The sequence below is a fragment of the Rhyacophila brunnea genome, unplaced genomic scaffold, assembly GCF_057557595.1.
Source record: "Rhyacophila brunnea isolate RB1 unplaced genomic scaffold, BYU_Rbru_1.0 scaffold_4, whole genome shotgun sequence".
Lineage (NCBI taxonomy): Eukaryota > Metazoa > Arthropoda > Insecta > Trichoptera > Rhyacophilidae > Rhyacophila > Rhyacophila brunnea.
The window spans coordinates 3,697,630-3,706,324 of record NW_028233068.1 but is presented as its reverse complement, the minus strand read 5'-3'; the positions used below and the strand labels follow the sequence as shown (position 1 = coordinate 3,706,324).

Below are 8,695 nucleotides of genomic sequence, written 5' to 3'. Positions count from 1 at the left end.
ACCAAACGCACGGCACGCAGCTTCATTTAGCAATGCAATGGGTGGCGTCTAGATGTATCTACAGTTTAAGATTTCACACATGATCTCGTCGAAAAAACTTATGGATAATTTGAGCATGGAAAGAAATTTAAGAAAATTCATGTGTATTCAACCAATTTTATAAATAGATTTTTGAAATATTATTCTGTGAAGTGCTGGTAGCCGCACATGAGAACCACTGTTCTAAATTAAGCAATTTTTTTTATTAATATTTTTTTAATTTTATTATAATAGTTCCATTGACACAAGCCAAGACAAATATTCAAAGCTGATGGTATCAATATTGCATGTTGTAATGCCAAGTGTAATGCTTCAATAAAACACCAATTATAGCACAAAATATTTATTTATTTATATCAAACAAAAAGTATAAACAAAAACTACAATATCTTTTAATCATAATACTGTTGTCAAATTAAATTCTTCTTCTTCTTCCACGGCGCTACATCCCGGGGTGGGATTTGGCCTCCTCCACAACCTCTCTCCACTCACTCCGGTCTCTCGCCACACTTCTCCAGTTACCGGGTCTTCCTATATGAAGCCAGTCCACTTCTACGGCGGACTTAAAATTAAATTAGTTGTACAAAAAAATAATAAAAAACACAATTTATATTAAAATGGTAAGAATATGAATAGTTTGATGACAATATTATCTAATATAATAATATGTATAATGAAACATAAATTAGATAAAACAAGGTACCTAGTTATATAATATTACAGTAAGAATCATGAAGCATTCATGACAACATAATTTATTTTATATAAAACATAAATCGTTTTGAAAAACTTAAGACACCACTAAAAATAGATGATAGATTTAATGATATCAAAATGTATTATTAATTATCCTTAGTAGAGTATACGTTTTGCACTTTTTTGCACTCTTTACTACACTGACACGCCTCTTTGCCTGATTACCTCGTATAAAATTAGATCAAATGATATCTTGTATTAATAATATGTAGTAATAAATAAATTGACAGATAATATTTATGTAGAAAAATATTTTTAGAATATATTATATCATTTTCATCCTATAGCCGGAGTGCAAAGTTATGAAGCATATACTCTAGGACTGAATATATTCAGATATAGTTATTATTATTATTAATATTAATTTGCAAGGATTATAGATGGATCGATATTATAATAGCTTAAAGGATAAGAATACTCACCTGGAAGTGAATGATCAAATCCTATTCGCAGAACAAGAAGAAATGTGAAAAATTAATACTATAGAATCTTAGACAGACACAATACATCGAATAAAGTAGCGTTGATTACAAATAAAAATGGGGTGGTAGCCCTAGCAATAAATATTCAATAAAAATAGGGTGTCTACCCTCATAAGAGTCACTACATGACATCTCTCCCCTAAGATTAAAAATAATTATTATTGATAATCTTCTTAATTATTGGTAAGTGTTGACAATCTCGCGCTCCTTCTCAATGGGGCAGCGCTTTCAGCTACTTGAGCTAAAGACATTTCAACATTTTCACTTTGATTATTTCGGCTAACATTTCCCGAACACATATTAAATACATTTGGTAAATCTGAGTCTGATCGATTAGCTCTTGATATTCTTAGTCTAAGGTAAAAATACATTCTTATACATTTATAAAGTATATAGATTACAACCAAAGTACTTATAATATAAATAAGATATTGATAAAATGATATAAGCCTTTTCATTTGTGGCTTGACTTTTCAAGCAATTCATAAATATTTTTAGTAAAAGAAGAAATCTTATGAGATATAATATTTATATCTTCTAAACCAGTATTTGAAAAATTAATATTTTCTAACAATGGAATATGAATGCTGTCATTGAGTTTTTCTTCGCTGAAACAATTGTCGTTAATAATATTAATTTTTGGAATAATTGCAGTAAAATTACTTTTTTGTTCGATACTTGACGTAAATATTGCATTCGAAGAATAACCCTTACAATTTGACAATAATTTTAAAATCTTCTTCTTTCGACCATGTCCGATCCTAATAGGATCATATGGGCCTCCACAGAGTAGAGGTTTGTATTGACAGATTTTTGTTTTTACGAGAAATGGATGTCAGCCACTTGCTCAACCTATTAGGTCCATACTCTGACTCATACACAAATTGAAAAACAATATGTGTACTAGCCAGACCCAGGATTCGAACCTGGGACCCTCGACTCTATAGGCCGGCATTTAAGCCACTCGGCCATCGTGGGTTAAAATACCTGTTCCAATTAAATTCTCATCGTAAATTTTACCATTACAATTTAATGTTAACATATCCTTATTATGAAGAATATATTATATCCATTCTGATGGTGATTGTAATTTATGCCATATGTTTAGTTCTTTGAGTGTTTTTTGGGTGTTACATATTGAAGGTATTACATTGGTATTTGACAATAATTCGGTTTCACACGTCGGTTCAGAGTGTGTCGAATACATAATATGTTTTTGTTCACACAATCTCGATTAATCGTTTAATATTTTGTAATTGCTTAAGTCCGGAAGACTGCAATACTCGAGTTTTGATTCACTCTTGGTATAACATAAATGTCTTTATACTTAGTCGTATGTGTAGGTTTATAATATCCTATTTTCAGATTTCTTGTACCAAATAAAATGCATTTCTAAATATTATTTACTATCTAAGTGTATATATATTATAAATTGTTAATTATTTGACTTCATTTTGACGAAGAATATTAGAGTTTTGTATTAAAGTTTAACTTGATACTTATTTCCGTGAAAGAAGTTTGTTTATAAGCTCTTTTTATTATTAATGTTTTCAAAAATTATCTATATGAGAAAAGGGTAGATAAATGTTTTAGGTTTGTAATGTATTATCTTTCCTGTAACATGTTAAAGATGTTATTTATGACTTCTTTTATTATCAGGAAGTTTTGAAGAATTCTCCATAAATTTAAGATAGGGGGAAAATATATTAGTTAGTGATGGTTCTTATCACTAATATTTATTATTCTTGTAACATATTAATATGATAAGATGTTTACAGTAGAGTTTCTTACCCTAAATGGAAATCATGAGTTGAGATATTTCTGTTTTTAATCGCGTGCCATTTGATCTTTGACGCTAACTCGGGTTACACAGTCAAGTGTGTTGTGATAGATATTTAGTATACCTTTTTTTTTTGAAACGACCTTTTTACATAACTTGGTTAATCTGTTAACAACTCTAAATTCTATGTTATCTATTTGCTTGTGGTTTTTTTTTTAATGATAGTGATTCGATATTTTTTGAAGGCTTTTCGTTTCTTTACTTGCGTTAATATCAGTTGAGTAACTCTTATCTAATCTGTCGTCATTTGAAAACGTATTTATATTTTTGGTTTTTAATAATGTATTAATATTCAGAAATGCTTTCAATTTTACATTTCAATGTATAGATAACTAATTTACCACTGAATGGGTATAGTAAATATAATATGTCGTTTTAACTTTCTCGATTGACTTAATTCGTAATTACTTTAATTACATAACTATTTATTGATGAAATTATTTTAGGTTTATGTTTGAACATATGATAAAACACTGAATAATATATATATATATATATCATACTACATGTCATTCTAAGTTTTCCTCAAGTTCGTATTCGGTTTAATCATATAATTATTTATACTAATGAAATCATTTTTTTTAAATGTACTCATATCATAAGTACATGTATAAAAATAGTAATTTAATTGTTTTAGAATAGGTTTTAGTTTCAAATACTAAAAATAAATACCGTTCATTATAAAATTGACTCAATCTAATTTTTTTTTAATATTCTTTTACATTTTAAATTTCTGTCCCTACTTTAAGCGACATGTAATTAGAAAAACACGTATATTTTTAGTAAGCAATATTATGCAATATTTACAAAAGGAATCACATTTTATTTTAATACATTATTTGACTCTATGATTCATTTTTACGTTCACACAATGTAATTCTAACAGTCTAATCAACATTGATTGACATACAAGAATTAGTAAGGAGTTCGAAAATATCCAGCAAATGGATCAGAAGCGACATTGGTTCTGTCTTTCTCAAAATTATTCTACAGGAAATTATAATTGGTAAAAACTTACAAAATAAATTCAGGGGCATATGCGTTGGCCCTGCCTTTCACTAATGTTTCCCATTCGATCACTTGTAACACCATTGTCATCATTATCTCTCTCAAGTTCTCCCATGTTGAAATCGCACAGAGACTGATGCGATTCGAATTTAAATAAATGAAACTCTTACAATGATTTTTTTAGAGGTTTTGTGGTATTTTCCTCTTTTACTTATATCTTTAGTGAAACACTCTCTGATTAGACGTTCTTGAATTGTACAAGGAGTATGAATTTTTATTTCGCATTGAATTTCATCGTTATTATTTTTGTGACAGAATTTATAATTTCCTTCTGTGTCGTTACTGTAGTGTGATTTCTGTGTATCTGTGTATTTCTAAAATGAAAGGTTAATACGATTTCTGAATTTTTTTGAGGATTACAATTTTGAATTAGTGATTTATTTGTTTTTGATATTTCAACTGCAGAATAGTTTAGAACTGATTTTAGTTCTTTAATGGATGCGTTTAAACTTAATATGTATAGGGAAGTGTATTTCTGGCTTAACAGTCTGCATTTCTGTGTCTTTAAGCATAAATTCATTTGTATTTTTGCGCACCCAGAGGTCAGCTCAAAATGGTATAGAAATTGTTCGTATTGCGGAAGTGCTTGGTATTTTCTGACAATTTGATGAATGATAATAAAAATCGTTGGTTGCCTCTTGAAGATAACGCTTGGGATTTGATTCGTAATTTATTGGTTATCTCTAGGGTGAACAATTTTGATAATTTGGTCATTTGGAATTCTCATAACATCATTTATCTCATTTGGTTCGTTTGAATTAGTAAGGGTGTTGGAAAACGAATCTATATCTGACAATTCCAAATTATTATAATGCATTCCGTAATTACAAGGAAAATATTCGAGATACGAGTTTTGATGTACAAATTTTTGCTATTGTAATCTTTCTTAGTAATAATTTGATTTATCTATATAGTGTTTTTATATAAACACAAAATATTTAACACGAGTTAGTTACAATAAAGTTTTTTTAGTGGTAATAAAATGAGAGAAATAATAATGGGCGGCGTTTATGACTGAATATTACGTGCAACAATATATATACATATATTATAATATTTTTTTTGCAAGGGTCAAGAGTACAAAACAAAGTATAACATGTAAAAATCATAATCAAAAATAATAATAGCTTATTTATATACATTATATACATTATGTAGGCATTCATTATCAATGATGTGGTAAACTTCTTTGAGCTTCTCTATCTGGTAAGGTGATCAGTCTTGCGCAGTAGTAAAGCCTAATGTTTATACATTGATGTCACTAAAAAAATCTTCACCAAATGTGATGACTGAGTTGGTATCCAATTTATTATTTTCGGCTTTGCATAAAATTCTGTTGATTAAATAATTTGCAAGTAATTGTCCTCTGGAGTCTACCTTCTTCAGCCTCTCAGTCACTTGCGCTCCTACGATGTCGGCGTAATCTTTTTCTTTTTCCTGGAGGGCATTTATGCAGACCGCCATGAATACCTGATGGTCCGCCTGTCTTCTTTTTTTTGACTGATGAGAGTTTGCACTGCTACATCCTGAACTTCTTAGAGGTGACAACGATTCACTCGAAACAGATGGCGATGGTGCGAGTGAAAACATTGCCTCTGATGAGTTCTGAAAAAAGAATTAAACAATATTTACTACTAATCATTTATTGCACTTAACTACAATATAAATAAGGCTATATGATTTTTTTTTTAATTTTTGCAGTTTCCAAAAACTAAAGAAGATTGGGCAGCGATATCCTTAGACTTCAAAAAACGATGGCAATTCCCTAATTGTGGTGGTGCGTTGGATGGAAAACATATACGGATCAATCCACCACCAGGTGCAGGGGCTCTCTATTATAATTATAAAAAATTCCATAGTGTCATTCTTATGGCACTAAGGTAAATGTACCAATTATCGGCACCAGAAGGAAAATGTGGTCATGGGATCAAAAATAATAGGCTCAGCTTAAATATATTTGTATATTTATTTATTTATATTTACAAATATTGTCAACAATAAAAAAGTTCAAATCAACAATATTTTAAGTTTAATATTATTTTTTTATGTTTTATCGGCACCTGAATTAAATTTAGGTACTAATTTCCGGCAGCTTATGTTTGTATTATCGGCACAACTAAACTTATGCAGGAAATTTCTATGTTGTTAAAAAAAATTAACTGAAAACTTAAGTTTAAAAAATATAGGTACAACAATTACTTTGTAAGTAACATTTATATTTTTCATCATTTATACTTTGCTACAATATAATATATAATTAATATATTAATTATAATATAAACTAAAACATTTTCCATGAATGTATGAAAAAAAAAAACAGTAAAGGAAAAAATACACTTTAGTAATATGTAATCTAGGAAAATATTATTCCTTGTGCGGAAGGCTTCAATTTCCGGTACAGCATATATACCTATATACCTCTTATATTTAATAAAGTCGGTGGTTTTATAAAGCTAATAATTTCATCGTCTTTGTACCAGATTAAATCTTCCTTGTCTGGCCATTTCCAATTGCGGCCACTCATTTACATAGATTTTATATATGCTTCTCCATCTTTTACGTCTAATATAGTGGCAAGGAAATATTCTTCTTCGTAAGCAACTATGACAAAGTCACCTACGGCAGATTAGTTCTTTCCATCATTTATAATAGATCCTTCATCTTCTTTTTCAGCAACAAAACATTTTTTTGATGATGTTTTCTTCGCGTTCGGCTTATCTGCTTCATTTGCTTCTTTAACTTTTCGCTATTCGTCTCTTTTAGTTGCCCTTGCTAATTTTTCTGCTGCTATCTTAAGGGTCGTATGCATGAGATTCCCAAAAACCTTATAGGCTATATACTGCACGTTTGTATGCATGAGTACAAACGTAATTAGCTGTTAAGTGATGTCACATTCGTGATAAATAATTCAAAATTTTGAAATTGTAAATGTGTCTGAAAGTGTGCGAACGGTACCATATAAATTTAATAATTATACATGAAAAATTATTATGAACTTTAAATAATTTATCAGCTATTTTATCACATTTATTTTATAATTATTCTATTGTACGAAAGGATAAAGTATTGCCATTTGGTGGCAACACTGAATACATTTGGTGGCAATACTGAATATTATTATGACTAACTTCACTTCAATAATTATGAGATGTCAAAACAGAATAAGAATAAATGACAGAAAATGCAAATGCTTTAGATAATAATATGTAATGATCTCTGTATAATATTATCATTTATACCAATCACCGTATGACACTATTGATGTTTCCAGTGTATTTGAGAGTTGTGCCTTGTTTATTACAGTTATCTTACAATAATTAACTAGGTAGGTAGGTACCATAATATTTTGAAGAATGCAGAATGCTTCCAATTGCATATTTTAATGCGAGATACAGCAGTAGGTACATATTTTTTCAGTCGTTTAGCGGAGATATTTTATTGTAATCTTACGTAAGTCCATTTTATCTCTCCATGAGAAATATTGCAAGCATAATAGGTACGAGGCATTTTATCAGTTACCTACTATCTAGATTATAGACTAGGGATCAAAATTATACGTATTTTGTAAACAGCACGACTAGGAACTGTTTTAAAAGTTCGCAAATGTTTTACAGAGTCTACAAAATGAACAAGGGCCTCAAGCAAACGTTTGTTGCAATGAATGCAAAATTAAAATGACATTTGAAAGTGACAGCTGAAGCAGCCATTTTGAATGGCGCGTGACGTCAGATTGCTTACGTCACAAACAGTGCTATAAGCTATATGATGGAAAATCGGTTAACCCGATCGGCGCGTAAAGTTTCCATACAAAAGATGTACTGTCCGCGGTCGGTTTTTCGAAATGTTATTCTTCTGTTATCATGCCTAGATACATAAGGATCCAAGTGCCACACTAAAACACATAATGGAGTGTTGAATTTAGCTGTGTTTACTTTAACAAAACTACCGTATTGCTTTGTTCTGATAAACTCTGTAGCCATTTTCGATGACATAACACTCGACTTCAAAACAAGTGCGCCGATGAAGACAATTAATCACTGACTAATTTTATTTTACTCGTGTTAAAAACACTTAAAAATGCCATAAAAATTATTGAAAATAATAGCTTTTATTGGTGACTTATGAATTATTGTTAATTAGTGTAAGTTTTATTGATGACAAATCCATTAAAATTGGATGGTAGTCCCCAGTTTTATTTCGTGGCATAGATTGTGTTAGCATTTTACATGTTTTATGGACCATTCTAATTTAAGCGTTAAAGGTGAGTCCACACTGGTTGAAAATATTATAATAATTTTTTTATTTTTTTTTTTAGTGAAACTTGGATTTTGTAGATTACTTTTCAGTTTTATTGAGCATTGTGTTATGTTAGTGATTGTTATTTTATGTTTTGTAAAAAAAACAATATTTATTTTTTAAATTGCTATAAAAACTTTTTTTTGGGTAAGGTTTTAAAAATTTACAAGCATTAAATTGTACGCGAAGATAATATGTAATATAGTTGAAAAGT

At 29.5% G+C, this 8,695-nt stretch overlaps 1 long non-coding RNA gene across 1 annotated transcript; it reads right to left on the bottom strand.

Annotated features, from left to right (window-relative positions):
• Positions 1-366: 366 nt before the first annotated feature.
• LOC147066734 (uncharacterized) lies at positions 367-5,397 on the bottom strand. The gene is made up of 2 exons (XR_015071519.1): positions 2,265-5,397; positions 367-2,013 (listed from the first exon to the last, which is right to left on the bottom strand). It is a non-coding gene; the product is annotated as an uncharacterized LOC147066734 (long non-coding RNA).
• Between the last annotated feature and the right edge of the window lie 3,298 nt (positions 5,398-8,695).